The sequence below is a fragment of the Carcharodon carcharias genome, chromosome 1, assembly GCF_017639515.1.
Source record: "Carcharodon carcharias isolate sCarCar2 chromosome 1, sCarCar2.pri, whole genome shotgun sequence".
In the NCBI taxonomy this organism is placed as follows: domain Eukaryota; kingdom Metazoa; phylum Chordata; class Chondrichthyes; order Lamniformes; family Lamnidae; genus Carcharodon; species Carcharodon carcharias.
The window spans coordinates 198,124,961-198,142,422 of NC_054467.1; positions in this window are offsets into that span (position 1 = coordinate 198,124,961).

Sequence of the window (17,462 nt, forward strand, 5' to 3'; positions counted from 1 at the left end):
TTCTGAAGGAATAGCCCTTGTCACCCAGCAGCCATCCATCCAGCCGAGCCGGAGGACTGAAGAGCCCCGGCACCTGGGAGTGTCTGAGGATGTAGGTGTCTCGGGTGCTGCCTGGGTACCTTTCTCAGACTTGCAGAATTTGCATCCTGTGATCACACACTATCTGCACATTCATGGAGTGGAAGCCCTTCCTGTTGATGAAGGCACCGGGCTCACCTGCTGGCACCTTGATGGCCACATGTGTGGAGTCTATAGCACCCTGGACGTGGGGGAAGCCAGCAATGGTCGCGAAGCCTCTAGCTCGCTGTGCCTGACTTGCCTGGTCGCAGCGGAAGTGGATGAAGGTCAATGCCCGTCTGAACAGAGCGTCTGTAACATGCTTGACACAAGTGTGGACAGCTGATTGGGAGACACCGCAAGATCACCCACTGAGCCCTGGAAGGAGCTAGATTGCATACAAGTGGAGGGCAACTGCGACCTGCAGAGCCGCTGGCATGGGGTGTCCACCCACACAGTTAGGGGAGATCTCAGGGTCAATCATCTGACATATATAGTTGACTGTCCCCCTTGACAGTTGGAGCCTCCTTTGGCACTGCACCTCAGACATATTGAGGTAGCTGCTTCTCCTCCTGTATACCCTGGCAGCAGGATAGTGGCGTCTTCTGAGGCCCCTTCCACTTTGGACAACCTCTTGGCCCTGCGCCCCTTGTGCCTACGCCTGGCCTCCCAAAGGTGGCCCCCCTGGAGGCTGATTGTGCACTCCTGGCCTCCTCCTTATTCTATCCCTCCCTTCCTACTCAGAGGAGCTGCCTCCACTGGAGATGTCAGAACCCATACCCAGGCTACATATGGGCTGAAAAAATCAGATTGGCAAAGGTAGCATAGTTGAGGAATTCGTAGGATGTTTTCAGGGTGGTTTCTTAGAATAGCAAGGCCAGAGTTTTTCCCTCGTCGGGCAAGCTCGTCGGGAATGGGCGGGGCGGTCAGGAAGCCGACTGCCCTCCACGATCAGCTCCGCAATGCAATTTCACACGGGTGTGCCAAGTAAGGCCTGCCCTGCGTGGATCGTGAACAGCAGCGTTCAGCGCTACCTGTGCGGGCGCAGGGGGAGGAGGGAGATTGGGCCTGGCGTGTAGTTCACGCATGCGCGCGAAAGAGCTCTTCAATCTCCCTGAGGCACAGAAAAAATTAATAAAGACAATAAAAATTTTTAACTCCAAAATAAAGTTTCCATTTAATGTTTACTTGCTTTAGGAATCCTCATCCCGATCATGGATGAGGTTTCCTAAAAAATGTCAAGGCCGCTTGGCCTTTTCACCTGTCCGCCAACCGTAAGGTTGGTCGGGCAACATAAATTTGAATTTAATTAGCTTGTTAATGGCTTTAATAGATCTTTTAATTATCGGCGGGCATGCAGCCGACTCCAAGACGCACCCGCCAAATGAAAAATCGCACAAGTGCGAATGATGTTGGGAAGCGCGCCCGACACCATCGCGTGTCATTTTACGCTCGGGCATGTCAGGCGTGTGCCCGCACACTGAGCGTAAAATTCTGCCCCATGTCCTGGGGCCAACCAGAGAGCAAGCAATACTAGACCTGGAATTGAGCAACGAGATAGAGTTAATTGATAACCTGCTAGTGAAGGCACTCTTAGGTAGCAGCGATCATAATATGATTGAATTTTACATTCATTTTGAGGGACAAACAAGTGTGTCCAAGACTAGTACTTTAAACTTAAATAAGGGCAATTTTGAGGGCATGAAAGCAGAGCTAGCTAAAATGAACTGGCAAATGAGGTTAAGGGATAGGTCAATAGAAGTTCAATGGCAGACATTTAAAGGGATATTTCAAAATACACAGAATATGTATATTCCACTGAGAAAGAAAAATTCCAAGGGAAGGGCCCATCATCCGTGGTTAGTTTAAAAAGTTAAAGACAGCATCAAACTTAAAGGAAAAAAGCATATAACTATGGAAAGACCAGTGGCAGGTCAGAAGATTGGCAAGGATATAAAGAACAGCAAAGAATGACAAATAGATTAATAATGAGGGAAAAATTAGAGTGTGAGAGAAAGATAGATAGTAACATAAAGACGGATAGTAAGACTTTCTATAGATATTTAAATAAGAAAGGAGTTAACAAAGTGAGCGTTGGTCCTATAGAAAGTGCTTCTGAGAAATTAATAATGGAAAGTAGGGAGATGACGGAAGAATTGAACAGGTATTTTGCTTTGGTCTTCACTATAGAAGACTTAAGTAACATCCTGGAAATAGCTGTAAATCAGGAAGTGGAAGGGAGGGAGGAACTCGGGAAGATTACAATCACCAGGGAAGTGGTAATGAGCAAACTGTTGGGGCTGTGGGCTGACAAATCCCCAGGTCCAGATGGACTTCACCCTAACGTCTTGAAAGTGGCTAATGAGATAGTTGATGCATTGGTTTCAATTTTTCAAAAAGCCTAGATTTGGGGAAGGTTCCATTAGATTGGAAAATAGATAATGTAACTTCTTTATTCAAAAAAGGGAGGAAGACAGAAAGCAGGAAACTATAGGCCAGTTGGCCTAAGATCTGTCATAGGGAAAATGTTAGAAGCTATTACTAAAGAAGTTATAGCAGGGCACTTAGGAAAATTCAAGGCAATCAGGCAGAGTCAACATAGTTTTGTAAAAGGGAAATCATGTTTAACTGATTTATTGGAGTTCTTTGAAGGAGTCACATGTGCTGTGGATAAAGGGGAACCGGTGGATGTACTGTACTTAGATTTCCAGGCATTTGATAAAGTGCCACATCAAAGGTTATTGCAGAAAATAAAAGCTCATGGAGTAGGGGGTAACATATTGGCATGGATAGGGGGTAACATATTGGCTAGCTAACAAGAAGCAAAGAGTTGGCATAAATGGGGCTTTTTCTGGTTGACAGGATGTGAGGAGTGGTGTGCCACAGGAATCAGTGCTGGGGCCTTAACTTTTTACAATTTATATAAATGACTTGGATAAAGGTACCGAAGGAATGGTTGCTAAATTTGCTGACGACACAAAGGTAAGTAGGAAAGTAAATTGTGAAGAGGATGTAAGGAAGCTACAAAGTGACATAGATAGGTTAAGTGAGTGGGCCAAGATCTGGCAAATGGAGTATAATATAGGCAAATATGAAATCATTCATTTTGGCAGGAAGAATAAAAAAGCTTCTTATCTAAATGGTGAGAGATTGCAGAGCTCTGATATTCAGAGGGATCTGTGTGTCCTAGAGAAATGAATCACAAAATGTCAGTATGCAGGTACAGCAGGTAACTTTTTTTTAATTCATTCATGGGGTGTGGGCTTCACTGGCTGGTCCAGCATTTATTGCCCATCCCTAGTTGCCTTTGAGAAGGTGGTGGTGAGCTGCCTTCTTGAAATGCTGCAGTCCATGTGGTGTAGGTACACCCACAGTGCTGTTAGGCAGAGAGTTCCAGGATTTTGACCCAGTGACAGTGAAGGAACAGTGATATATTTCCAAGTCAGGGTGGTGAGTGACTTGGAGGGGGTGGTGGTGTTCCCATCTATCTGCTATCCTTGTCCTTCTTGATCTAGGTCGTTGGAAGGTGCTGTCGAAGGAGACTTGGCGAATCCCTGCAGTGCATCTTACAAGATGGTAAACACTGCTGCTACTATGCGCCAGTGGTGGAGGGAGTGAACGTTTGTGGGTGTGGTGCCAATCAAGCAGGCTGCTTTGTCCTGGACAATGTCAAGTTCCTTGAGTGTTATGGGAGCTGCACTCATCCAGGCAAGTGGGAAGTATTCCATCACACTCTTGACTTGTGCCTTGTAGATGGTGGACAGGCTTTGGGGAGTCAGGAGGTGAGTTACTTGTCACAGTATTTATATGGCTAGTCCAGGTAATTAGGAAAGCTAATAGAACGTTATCATTTATTGTGAGGGGAATTGATTACAAAAATAAGAAGGTTATCCTTCAGTTGTACAGGGCATTGGTGAGACCACATCTGGAGTATTGTGTACAGTACTGATCTCCTTATTAAAAGGAAGATGTAAATTCGTTAGAAGCAGTTCACAGAAGGTTTATTAGGCTATATGGGCAGATTGTCTTATGAGGAAAGGCTGGACAGGTTAGGCTTGTATCCACTGGCATTTAGAAGAGTAAGAGACAACTTAATTGAAACCTTAAAATCCTGAGGGCTCTTGACAGGGTGGATGTGGAAAGGATGTTTCGTTTTGCGGAAGAATGTAGAACTAGGGGAAACTGTTTAAAAATAAGGGGTCACTTATTTAAGACAGAGATGAGATTTTTTTCTCTCAGAGGGTTGTGAAATGTCTTTAGAACTCTCTTCCTCAAAAGCTGGTGGAAGCAGAGTCCTTGAATTTTTTAAGGTAGAGCAAGATAGATTCTTGATTAACAAGGGGGTGAATGGTTATTGGGGGTAGGCAGGAATGTGGGGTTGAGGTTATATTCAGATCACCTATGATCTTGTTGAATGACTGAGCAGGCTTGAGGGGTCGAATGGCCTACTCCTGCTCCTAATTCATATTTATTTTTCAAATGTTAAAAAAAATTTTAATCTTTTTTCCCAACTCCCCAACCCACGCACCCCCAACAGCGCCATCTGTCACTTTTTGCTTTCACAGATTGCTGACCCTTGTTTTGCTATTAACACATTCTGCTATCTTACCTTTATGCCACTATCAGCACCTTCTTTAGTCTTTAATACTACCATTAATACTCCCTTTGTCTTGTGCCAATGACATCTTTATCAATCTCTCCTGAACTCCCATCTACCCAAGATCTTCTATTTTGCTCCACTTGCTCCATTCCCTCTTAAATAGTATAACATCCATCGCATTGCTACTTCTCTTTAGCTCTGACGAAGAGCCCTACGGACTTGAAATGTTAATTCTGCTTCTCTCTCCACAGATGCTGCTAGACCTGCTGAGTTTTTTGACCATTTTCTGCTTTTATTTCCGAAACAAAAGGAATTGCAAGTACGCAGTGCACACTTTCACAATCTGTGCTGTTAAATTTACTTAGCCTACTGGATCAACTTTGTGGGGGATACCATTGACCAGAAAGTGAACTGGACTAGTCATATAAGTACTGTGGCTACAAAAGCAGGTCAGAGGCTAGGAACCCTGCAGTGAGTAACTCACTTCCTGACTCCCCAAAGCTTGTCCACCATCTACAAGGCACAAGTCAGGAGTGTGATGGAATACTGCTCACTTGCCTGGATGAGTTTTGAAAATTCATTTAAGAGATGTGGGCGCCACTGAGAATTTCAGCGTATGCTTCACACCAGCTGGCCATTAATTGGCCAATCAGCATGAAATCGCGGTTGGGGGCTGATCATGGGCAGTGGTCCTAATTCCCGGCCACTCCTGGGCCCTCTGATTGCACCTGCCCACTGACTGAAAATTCTGCCCATAGATTCATCAGTTCTATGCACTGTAATGATAACTAAACATGAACACATATTGTAAATAGTTATACTTCTTTGTAAGGGGGAAAGTAACTTTGAAAAGAAAGGGATGTTCCAATATGCCTTTTCAGGATATCAGCATGACATAAATAGAAGGGAAATATGTCGTGTGACCCAGTCTTTAGTTTCACTTTTACATTAAGCAGAGCACACAGACAGCTCTGATGCCTTCAAGCTTTATACCTATGTATAACTGTTCTTATGTGCCTCATTGTTTAAATTCATTCAAGGGATGTGGGCATCCCTGACTTTGTCAGCATTTATTTCCCATCCCTAATTGCCCTTGAGAAGGTGGTGGTGAGATACCTTCTTGAACTGCTGCAATCCATGTGGTGTATGTGGCATGTGAAACTCCAACAACATTCAAGAAGCTCGACACCATCCAGGACAAAGCAGCCCACTTGATTGGCACCCCATCCACAAACATTCACTCCCTCCACCACCAACGCACAGTGGCAGCAGTGTGTGCCATATACAAGATGCACTGCAGGAACTCACCAAGGCTCTTTTGACAGCACCTTCCAAACCCATGACCGCTACCATCTAGAAGGACAAGGACATCATATGCATGGGAACACCACCACCTGGAAGTTCCCCTCCAAGTCACTCACCATCCTGACTTGGAAATATATCACCGTTCCTTCACTGTCTCTGGGTCAAAATCCTGGAACTCCCTCCCTAACAGCACTGTGGGTGTACCTACACCACATGGATTGCAGTGGTTCAAGAAGGCAGCTCACCACCACCTTCTCAAGGGCAACTAGGGATGGGCAATAAATGCTGTCCTAGCCATCGACGCTAATATCCCCTGAATGAATTTTTTAAAAGTGCATATCTTAATGTTCTACATTGAAAGCAATGTAAAACATCTAATAGTGAGGACTAAATCATCACAAAAAATCATGGGATTTCTAGAAACAAGACTTTGCTATGCTGATATTTCAAGCTGGTTGAACTGAATTTTCCTGTGGGTTTAGGACTCTGGACATCGGGATCAAATGGGGGTCCCAGCACCTGCACTTGCCAGCAGCGAGACTGGAGGCACAATCTTCTGGGTGGCAGTCTCCTAAGTGGCTGGTCCTGCACTCACCATCCTATTAATGATGTTGAGCGGGCTCCAGATGCTCTGGTCTAATCAGAGGGCCATTAGCTCTGCAGTCTCAGCAGCCCCACCAGGCCACTATCAAGACAGGTTGGGGGTTGGGAGGGGTGGAAAAGCAAAAATTACGAGGGCCAAAGCCAACAAGACCTCTTGGAGTGGAGAAGTACTCCTTCCAGAGGAATCATTTGGGCCATGGGTGTGGTCTTTCCTGCCTGCAGTCCTGTCATTGGGCCCTCCAGCCTGCTGCAGAGAAGTCGCCTCCATTGAGCTGGTGACATCTGCATGTCGGGGGCGGGTTTAGTAGCTAAATTCAGGTGATGCTGCAAAATCGCCTCCTATTGTGCCTGCCCAACACGTTTTCCCTGCCCTATTTTCCTGGCCCCTAGTCCTCCAAGCCCAAGATCACAGGGCCAGGGAAATTCATGGTGTTGTGCCTTGTTCTGGTATGCTTGTCTAGCTTTTGCAAGGGGTAGGCAGAGGGGGGAGGGGAAAGAACATAATTCAAGATTTTCTTCTACACTTTCACACATTTGAATTTATGCCATTAAGAAACATGAGGGTAAAAGCCAATCTCTAACCAAAGAGATTACTTACTTTCCTGGCCCCCGCCTTAGCTGGTATTGTTAACAGTTCCCTTTCCTTAGCTACTATCCTACACCCCTTCAAATCTTCCTTCATCGCCCTCTCCTCAAAAAACACATCCTGCATACAAACGTACATACGAATATACAAACTAAGAACAGGAATAGGACTTGAACCCTCTGTTCTTCCTCACCAATCTCCCATTACTCTCCAAAGTCCTTGTATGCATTCTTGTCTCTTAAACCCGTGCCCGTCTTTACCACAGCTCCATACTTGAATCTCTCCAATCAGTTTTCTGCTCTGCTACAGCAATGAAACAACACTTATCAAAGCCACAAATAACATTCTATGTGGCTTCGATCAACTATTTCTCCTTACCTTTCTCGACCAGTCTTCAGCCTTTGACACCATTGATCACACCAGTCTCCTCCAATATGTCTCCTTCATCATCCAACTGAGTCTTGCTGTCCTCGCTCGGTTCCATTCCTATACATGCCAGTGGTAGCCAGAGGATATATGTAATGGCTTCTTTTCCCACTCCTACACAGTTACTTCTGAAGTCCCCAAAGATCTGTCCTTAGCCCACCTTATTTCTCAGCTACACACTGGCCCTTGGCAGAATCATTCAAAACAAAACATCATGTTCTACATGTATCACTGACCACACCAAGCTTGACCTCACCATGACCTTTATGAACTCCTCCATTGTCTCTGATATGTCACATTGCTTTTCCAACATTTAATTCTGGATTAGCAGAAACCCCCTCTATCTAAATCTTGGAAAGAGTGAAGCCATGGTCTTTGGTGCCTGTCACAAACCAAGTTCCCTAGCCACTGATTCATCTGCCTTACCAATCACTGTCTGTGACTGAATCAGACAATTTGAAACCATGGCATCCAATCTGACCCCAAGATGACCTCCTGACCCTATAGTTGACCCTAGGATACAAGATAAACCTGTTCTTATTCAAATAGTTCCACAGGATCTTTTACACACATCTGAACAGACGGAGCCTTAACTTCATAGCCAAAAATGTTTCCAACAACGCAGCACTCTTTCAGTACTGCAATGAGGTAGCATCTAACATTTACTTCTGGAGTGAAGCTTAAACTCATAGACTTCTCACTCTGAGGTGAAAGTGTTATTACTAAGCTGAGCAAGCAGTAGCACTAATGCATTCATGGTTTTGGAGATTTTCTCTCATTTTTAAAAAAAATTATTCATTCATGGGATGTGGACGACCCTGGCTGGGCCAGCATTTATTGCCCAACCCCAATTGCCCTTGAGAAGGTGGTGGTGAGCCACCTTCTTGAACCGCTAGAGCCAATTGTGTTTTAGGAATACCCATAGTGCTGTTAGGGAAAGAGATCGAGGATTTTGACCTAGTGACAGTGAAGGAAGGGTGATATATTTCCAAGTCAGGATGGTAAGTGGCTTGGAGGAGAACTTGCAGGTGGTGGTGTTTCTATGCATCTGCAGCCCTTGTCCTTCAAGGTGGAATACTGAGCTACAGCAAAAGAAAGAAAGAAAGAATGACATTAATATAGCGTCTTTCATGACCTCCTATAAAACACCTTGTAACATTTTACTGCATTAAAGGTGAAAATTGTTGTTATTTAACAAAGGATGAAAAATCTGTTTTCTCCGATTGATTGATAAGATTTTAAGAAAGAAAGAACTTGCACTTTTCACAACCTTAAGGTGCGTCAAAGCAGTTTACAGCCAATTAAGTACTTTTGAAATATAGTTGCAATTTAGGGAAGAGCTGGTTGAGACAATCTAATTTATCATATGAATTGCATTGACTTTGGGTGAAGGGCTGGATTTTGCGTCTTATGGTACGTCCTGCTACAGGGCCGAAAGCAGCAGGCGGCAGTTTATTGCCAGCAGCAGCCAATTAAGTAGCCACCACCGGGCCCACCATCCAATTAAAGACTGCAGCCCAGCCCTAGGGGCTGCTGGCCCAATCAGGGGGTCAGCAGTTCAGCAGCCCCAGCAGCACCACCATGAACAATGGCTATTGCTGAGGCTGCAACACCAGGGAGAGAGTGGCTCAATGACAAGGTACCCTCTAAGATCAAGTAGTGTTGGGGAGGAAATCAGGGCCTGGTAGCTGAGACCTGGCATTTGGAAATGGGGGTGCAAGTATTGTGGTCAGGAAGCACCACTGCCACCATTGCTCCTGGTGGAGGGTGTGGGAGAGCGAGGAGGGGCGGTGGTCCTCCTTGAGCCATGGAGTGTTCATAGAGATTTCACCTGGTGATCTCCCCATGTGGTAGAGGGTGCTCCTGATGTGGGTAAAATGCTGGTGAAGGCCTTGAGTTGTCCTTAATTAGCTACTGAAGGTTTAATAATTTTTTCCCCTGTTGGCAAAACAGCGGAAAGATGTCAGGCACCCCTTCGAGGCCTTCCCCTGCCATTTTACCAGCCCTCCCATCTCCCAACTCATTGTTCATGGGCCAGGAAAATTCAGTGTAAAGATTTTTCAACAAATAAGGCTTTGCTACTGTAGACCTGGTTTTGAGATCCCAGCAAAATTGGGGGTGCACAAACCAGTTACACAGCTGCACACACATTGTGGCGAGCTAGTCCAGTCCTAAATCAATGGTCTAAGGCCAATTCCTTAATTTGAATAGGCCACTGGCACATGAAAGGCTTGCCCAGGAAGCTTATCCTGTAGTGCACTAGGGAATTTCAAATGCTGATGAGGTAGCAACTCTTAAAGGGTTGCAACTGGCCTGAGGTGGGAACTCCTGTAACGTTTAAAACATTGCAACAACTATTGTTCTTCTGTATGCACTCTCATTATGCATAAGCCACTTGGCACATTTCTCTTGAAGGTGAAAGTGACAGCTAAAAAGCATCAAGCATTTGCTGAGGCATTCAGGCCAAGTATTTCTCAGCATTTCAGGGGATTCTCAGTAGCTATCAATGCAGAGGATAGGCTTGTTATCCATGACTTATCCAGCTATTTCTTTTCTATCAAACAATATGACGCCTTCAATAAAGATGCTAGGACTGAGTTCTGGTTAGGTATAATGATGTCTCTGTAGACTGGTACCACCTGAACATTAATCAAGTGCAAATCTTATCTGTCATGTAAGTCATGGTATCTCTGTAACCCAAATGGATATTGTATGTGATGCAAGAGAAACATGCTACCCAGGTGCAAGTTGTGCCTCCTATACAAGTGATACCTTCTTTCCAAAGCAAAAGCCACAAAGGCTTTGTTTCTTGTTTTATAAAACATAGCAGTTGCTACTTGCTCGATACATACGTGCATGGCAGATTGCCTAATGTGGTCAAACATCTCCGAGCTTCTTGCTCCTGCATACGTTGGGTGCACATGACTGCCTCTTGCTCATCTCAATTTTTTTAGCACATTCAGACTCCAAAAGCAAGAAGGATCTTCACCACACTGTAAAGTACAAAAATAAAGCTAGAAACAACCAACAACAATGAAACAAATGTATTGATTAGGGGAAAAAAATCAAAAATGAAAGAAATAAACTCCTCAAAAGAATCTACTTCCTGCCCAGTCATAACCTCAGGCTCACACATGTACAGAGTCTTGCCAGGAGATGTAAGCTTGGTGAGGGGCCAGTAATCACTGCTCCTGAAATTCTACTTCAAGTACTTATCATCCACTCTAATTCTAGTGGGAGACTGGTGGAGTCTCCTGGGAAACAACGTGAACAGCTGAAAATATGGGAGACCCATGGAATTTCCGGATAATAGTATTTAAAGGTTAGAATGTGGCAGTGCCCATAAAAATTTCACTCACATCTCCTGAAAAATCAGTGCAGGTGGCTGGAGGGGTTTCAATGAATTAGTCGGGCAAGATCAGGTACCCAATTGTCTGATTCATGCCATTACCTGCGAGGCCCAACACCACCAGTGAAACCTTTGCAAATTGGTCTAGAAAGTTCTCTCCCTCTCTCTCAATTATGCTTAATATTGTTTTGCAGATGGCCTTAGTGTTTAGACCTTAAATGCAACTTTTTTTCTTCCTTTTATGATCCCACCAGGTTAAATCTAACCTGGATCCCAGGTTACTGTTAGGCAATTGGAAAATATAACTACGGAGACACAGAAACTTGCAGGAACAGGCCTAAATAAATGAAGTGGTTGTGTAATAACCCAGACAACTGGTTTCACACAGCTTCACTTTCCTTTTCTGTTTTTTTTTGTCTGATACTCAGGTTACACAGGAATTTAACTGGTTTAACATGAATGGATCCGACCACTGTCAGCAGCTAATAAATCAACCACAGAGAAAGAGAGTAGACAGGAGGGTTATATTCTCTGTAAATACAGTGACGCTGTATTGCAGGTGCTGCATCTTTGGTTTTGTCTCACAGTCCCATTGTTGTATGTGTTGTGGCTAGGGCTAGAGTATTGGCTAAATGCTTCTAATTAGGTTTGTAAATATTCTTCCTTTGTTTTGAGTATGTTTTACTTCACAACTTAGGTACTACAGAAACCTCTAGTCCAAATAAATGGCATTATCCACAGTTTTTCTAAACAAGACATTCAGTTGGAGCAACATTGTTCCTTGAAAGATAATATTATTGGAAAGGCCTCATATACTTTTAACCGACCATGCAATGACTCCATTGTGTGTTGAGGGAAAACAGTAGGATGTAACTGAAAAGAGCAATTCATTTTCAGTCTCAGTTTGCTTCCTTGAGATCTTTGCTGCTTAAGTGGACTGTGTATCTGGATCATACAGATCAGAATGTTTCGAGTCCAGTTCCTAATCTGTGCTGAACTATATGATCAGTAACAGGTCGCATTGGGATGTTACCACTGACTGCTGGGCTAGCAAGATAATATTGATCAAATGAAGCCAACTGAAAAATGCATGTATGAACAACAGTTTAAGATTCGATCAGTTGTGAAGCATAACATAATAGAATGCCCTTCTAGAAGTCACTGCTTGAGTTCATGCATGAAGAATTTTCACCTGGGTGAGGTTCCAGAGTCTATGAAACTGCCAAAGGGTGGGACAGAAAACTGTTAAATTGTCATTGAGTTAAAACTCCTTTCTCTTGCCTTCAGGTTTAGTATGATCTGTAAATTCACAACAACTTTACCTATTTATTCTGTTCTCCATATCTCCACCTTCACACATGCTCACACACAATTTTAAAAGACTGCTGGGTGAGGAAGGCCACTCATCCTATTTTGATTCATCTACCAATGTTTCAGGTTTCTCATCTCCATTGCTCTTCCTGGAAGTCCATTCACTATGTTAAAGCCTCTGTCTAAACAAAAATTGCCTGATTACTGTCATTTTTTACTAGTTTGAATCGATGTGGTAAAGGTCCTTCGGTCTCCTCACGATCTATTCGTAAAATTTGTGAAAATTTGGCACAATTTCCATTTACGCCCATCAGTGGGTTTGTGCCAAAATTATGGCAGCAAAGCTGGCACTCCTTATCCTAGTCTCACGGTTCAACTTAAAATAACATCAGATTTAACTACTGTATTCCAATATCTTAATTGTCATAGACACTTCTACAGGATGATTTCTCACATATTTCATTTTCAGACCATAAAGCTTCCCGTGATAATTTCTCCTGCCTTTACCTTTAAGGGACCAATGTTTACTTTAGCTATACTCCTCTTTTTATACACTTATAAAAGCTCTTAAGATCTGTTTCTATATTCCTGGCTAATTTACTTCATATTCTATTTTCTTCCCTCTGCCTCTTTTCCCTCTTCATGCCTCTGCCACCAACATACAAGGGAGAGGGATGAAGTGTAAGAAGATGAGTGAACCCTCCTTTCTCGGTCTATCTTAGAGCTACATTGGTGAAGATTGAAATTCAGACTGCTGCTTAGTTGCTTGGTAACAGGGCATGAATGGCTGGCAAATACCAGGAGAAGTATGGTGAAGGAAATAGAGCATGTGTCCCAAAGTACATCTTTATCTCCATAAATTAAAATCTCTACATTCACTGAACAGCATATCTAAGTTTTGAACACTAAAACATGACCCTCCCAATGGATTAGCTATTAATACTAAGCATAACTGAAAATTTTGAAAGATTTTGGCAGGAAGGATATGGTAAGACAGTATAAAATAAAGGGAGAGCCTTTAAAGGGGTTACAGGTATAGAGGGAACTTGGTACATAGTTAATTGAAGATGGCAGGGAATGGTGAGAGAACAGTTAATAAAGAACTGGGCTGACCGATCCTTTGTCCCCTTCACTGTCAGGGCTGACGGCCTGAAGGTGCTGGGGATATGGTTCGGAGGGACCAGGGCACGCGTTAGAAACTGGAAGGAGCGAGTGTCTATGGTGAAAAGGAAACTGGGCATGTGGGAGCGACGCTCCCTCTCCATTGCGGGTAAGAACCTGGTCATCAGGTGTGAGGCACTCTCGCTGTTGCTGTACGTGGCGCAAGTCTGGCCCATTCCATACTCCTGCGTGGTGGAGATCACCCGAGCCATCTTCCGCTTTATCTGGAGGTCGAAAATGGATCGTGTCCGCAGGGACACGATGTACAAGCCTCTACATAAAGGGGGAAAAAACATGCCCAACATCGCCCTCATACTGATGGCCACCTTTGTGTGTGGCTGCATCAAGCGGTGCGTAGACCCTCAGTATGCAAACACCAAGTGTCACTACGTGCTGAGGTTCTACCTGTCCCCAGTGTTGTGAAGGATGGGTCTGGTCACGCTGCCACGGAACGCTCCAAGTAGTTGGACCATGCCGTACCACCTGTCCCTCGTGGAAAAATTTATGCAGAGAAACACCTTTGACCACAAGTCCATCAGGCAGTGGTTGGCATGTAACGTCTTAAAGGCCCTGAAGGAAAAGGAGAGGGTAGACCCAGTGGAATGGTTCCCCAAGCAGACTGACAAAGTCATTTGGCAGAATGCCTCATCGCCAGAACTTTCCAACAAGCACCAAGACATAGCTTGGCTGGTGGTGAGAAAGGCCCTCCCCATCAGATCCTTCCTACACGCCAGGAGTCTCACCCCCTCGGCACGTTGCCCTCGTGGTGGCTGTGGTAGGGAAGAGACCGTTGTTCACCTCCTTGTAGATTTTGCCTTTGCAAAGAAAGTCTGGAGAGAGATGCAATGGTTTCTGTTAAGGTTCGTCCTGAGCAGTTCTGTGACACAAGACTCTGTGCTCTACTGGCTGTTCCCAGGGACACACACCGAGACAAACATTAACTGCAGCTGGAGGATCATCAACTCGGTAAAAGATGCTGTTTGGTCTGCCCGTAACTTGTTGGTCTTCCAGCGCAAAGAGTTGTCCCCGACCGAGTGTTGCAGACTGGCACATTCCAAGGTCCAGGACTACGTTCTGAGGGACGCACTAAAGCATGGGGCAGCTGCCGCAAAGGCGCAATGGGGAAGGGTCGCTGTCTAAAACCTTTCTGCCACACTGCACCGAGGGGCTGGGAACTGTAAAGAGCCCCTCGGGATGTATAGCTCAAAATGAACGTCTGCCAATGATTGTAATATTCATTGTTTCTACTGATACACCTTGTGATTCATGTTGTAAAAGTTGAACCTGATTGTATTTTTGTGATGGTGATTTTGAAATGGTTTGAAATGAAGATTTATGAATAAAGTATATTTCTACAAAAAAAAAAGTTAATAAAGCATATAGCATCTTAAGCTTTATTAATAGGGACATTGAGTATAAGAGTAAGGAGGTCATGTTGAACTTGTATAAGACACTAGTTAGGCCTCATCTGGAATATTGCGCACCGTACGTGAGGAAGGATGTGGAGGCATTGGAGAGGGTACAGAGGAGATTCACAAGGATGATTCCTGGGATGAAGAACTGTAGCAATAAGGATAGATTAGAGAGGTTGGGACTGTTTTCCTTAGAGAAAAAAATACTGAAAGGAGGCTTGATAGAGGTATTCAAGATCCTGAGAGGTATGGACAAGGTAAATAGTGAGAAACTGTTCCCACTCAAGAGAACATCAAGAACTAGAGGTCACAGATTCAAAATAATTGGCAAAAGGAGTAAATGTGATGTGAGGAGAAATCTTTTCGCCCAGAGGGTGGTTGGAGTCTGGAACAAACTTCCTGAAAGGTTGGTGGAGGCATGTTCGATCGAGGTATTCAAAAGGGAATTGGATTGCTACCTGAAAAGAGAGAATGTGCAAGGTTACGGGGATAAAGCAGGGGAATGAGGCTAGGTGGAATACTCTTTCAGACAGCCAGTGCAGACTCGATGGGCCGAATGGCCTCCTTCTGCGCTAATGATACTGTGAGATCAGGATTAAATCCTCTGTTAGTAGATCTCAGCCAGTGGTTTAGTGGAAGTTGGCTTAATTGGGGAGGGATATATTGCCTGGGACTCCTGCTTCCAATCTCCATCTTACCCACAGTTGGAACTGCATCTGTGGATGTTTCAAGAGGATAGGATTGGATTGCCCTGTGCTATCCCAATGGTTTGATAGTAGTTAGCCATAGTCCACAGAGGACCCCACTCTGCATTAGAGAGAGATAACTGGTTATATATATATATACCTTGAGGGGCAGCACTCCACAAGCATTGGTAAGTCGAGGATGCAGACTTCCGTGTACTAACACAACTGGTCTAGGATAATATTGATTATAGGATCTAGGATAACATGATTATAGACCTTTTGTTTGGAAATGAGAAGGTAATGGGCTAATTTGTTTGGCCCCTGTCCCCTGTCCAGGCACTGAACTGGTGGAGAGTGCCCAAAGTGCACAGCACCGTCCCAAGCCTCATTATACGCAAATCTGGTGATCATGTCACTTGAATGGCCAAGCTCACTGCACTCCTTGACAGACTTGCAGCAGCAGTAATGGCTGCCATGATCAGGACCTTGTAGATCCTGTCTAAAAACAATAGCCAATAGAATCCCTGGACTAATGGCCCTCAAACAATCACCTGCAGAGCCACTGCATGCCCCTCTAGGATCCTCCAATGAAAGACAAGGCCATAAATCTTGTATCTTCTGGGGCCTTTTCAAGCATGTGGTCAGCTTGTGAGGGAACAGGATAAGTCAAAAATTATTTGAATGACTGCCCAATTCTTCACCCACTGCAGCAGCAGGTAACTAGCTTCCTCTCAAGGAGAGGGAGAGGAACTTCACATAAGAAGTCATTGATCTCTACCCCTATTTCCAGTGCTTAGTGCCCATGCAATAATTGTTCACCACTTACCAATCACAAGTGCAGCAAACTCTTATGTCTTCATGGGGAGAAAACAGGGAACAGAGAAAAGTAGTAGAAAAAAATTGGAGTGAAAAAATCATTTTGAAAAGCAACATGGAAACCCATAGTTTCCAGCATCAGCACCTTGATGGTTCTGGCTCCTAAAAATAGGATTCTGAATTCTGATGTGGTATGGCTGTACTGTCAGTTATACTGACAAAGTTCTAACGTTAACTTTCCAAAGCACTGGTTTAAGTGGCATAAGAATTAAGCGTGAGCTATAATCTGTTAGATTTATCGGATATTACTTCAGGAATTTATTGTCTAACACCACACTCCAAGTAAAATTCACCCTTGGATTAATTGCTTCCTACATCTGTTGTACATAAGAAATCACTAACAGCTGCAGACAGCCACCAGGCTGCTGTTACATGCTGATCCCACTTGACATTGATAACAAATGGGATGGTAGAATAAATGGTCCACAGATTATTATATTCGGTGTTGGAAATAGTTGGAAATTGGTTATAGCTAATGGACAATTGCATTTTCGTTCTTTAGTTCATTATCTGATATTTTAAATCCCTTATGTTGCTAGTGCTACAATCCACTTTTCTCCTCCCAGCTCCACGTGTGGGCAGAATTTTCCATCTGGTGGGTTGGCGGGGGGGTGCATGGGGGTGTGTGCAGAGCAGGAGCGGGTGCAGACCCGATCGCCAGTGGCAATTGGGTACGTGCTGCCATTTTACGTGGGACAGTGAGAGTGGCGGTGGTTCGGCAATCGCCGCCGGGTCCAATGGCAGCCAGTTTGAAGAGCAAGCTGCAGCCGCTCCAAGGCTGCTGGACGTGGCCAGAGGTCGGGGCCAATGCAGATCCAGGCTAGCCATGCATGAGGGTAGGGCAGGTGGTCAATGTGCACCCTGGTTTCCGGATGAGTGCCTTGTTGCCCTCCTCAAGGAGGTGGCAGCATGGCGGGAGGTGCTCGTCTCCCAGGACGGGAGGAAGAGCCCCCACACTTGACAAAATGTGTGTGGGAGAAGGTAGCAGAGGTTGTGAGCTCCCATGACGCGGTGCAGCGCACATGGACCCAGGGCCGCAAGCACTTCAATGTCCTGCTGCACACGGGAAGGATGAGTAGCATGTTGGCAT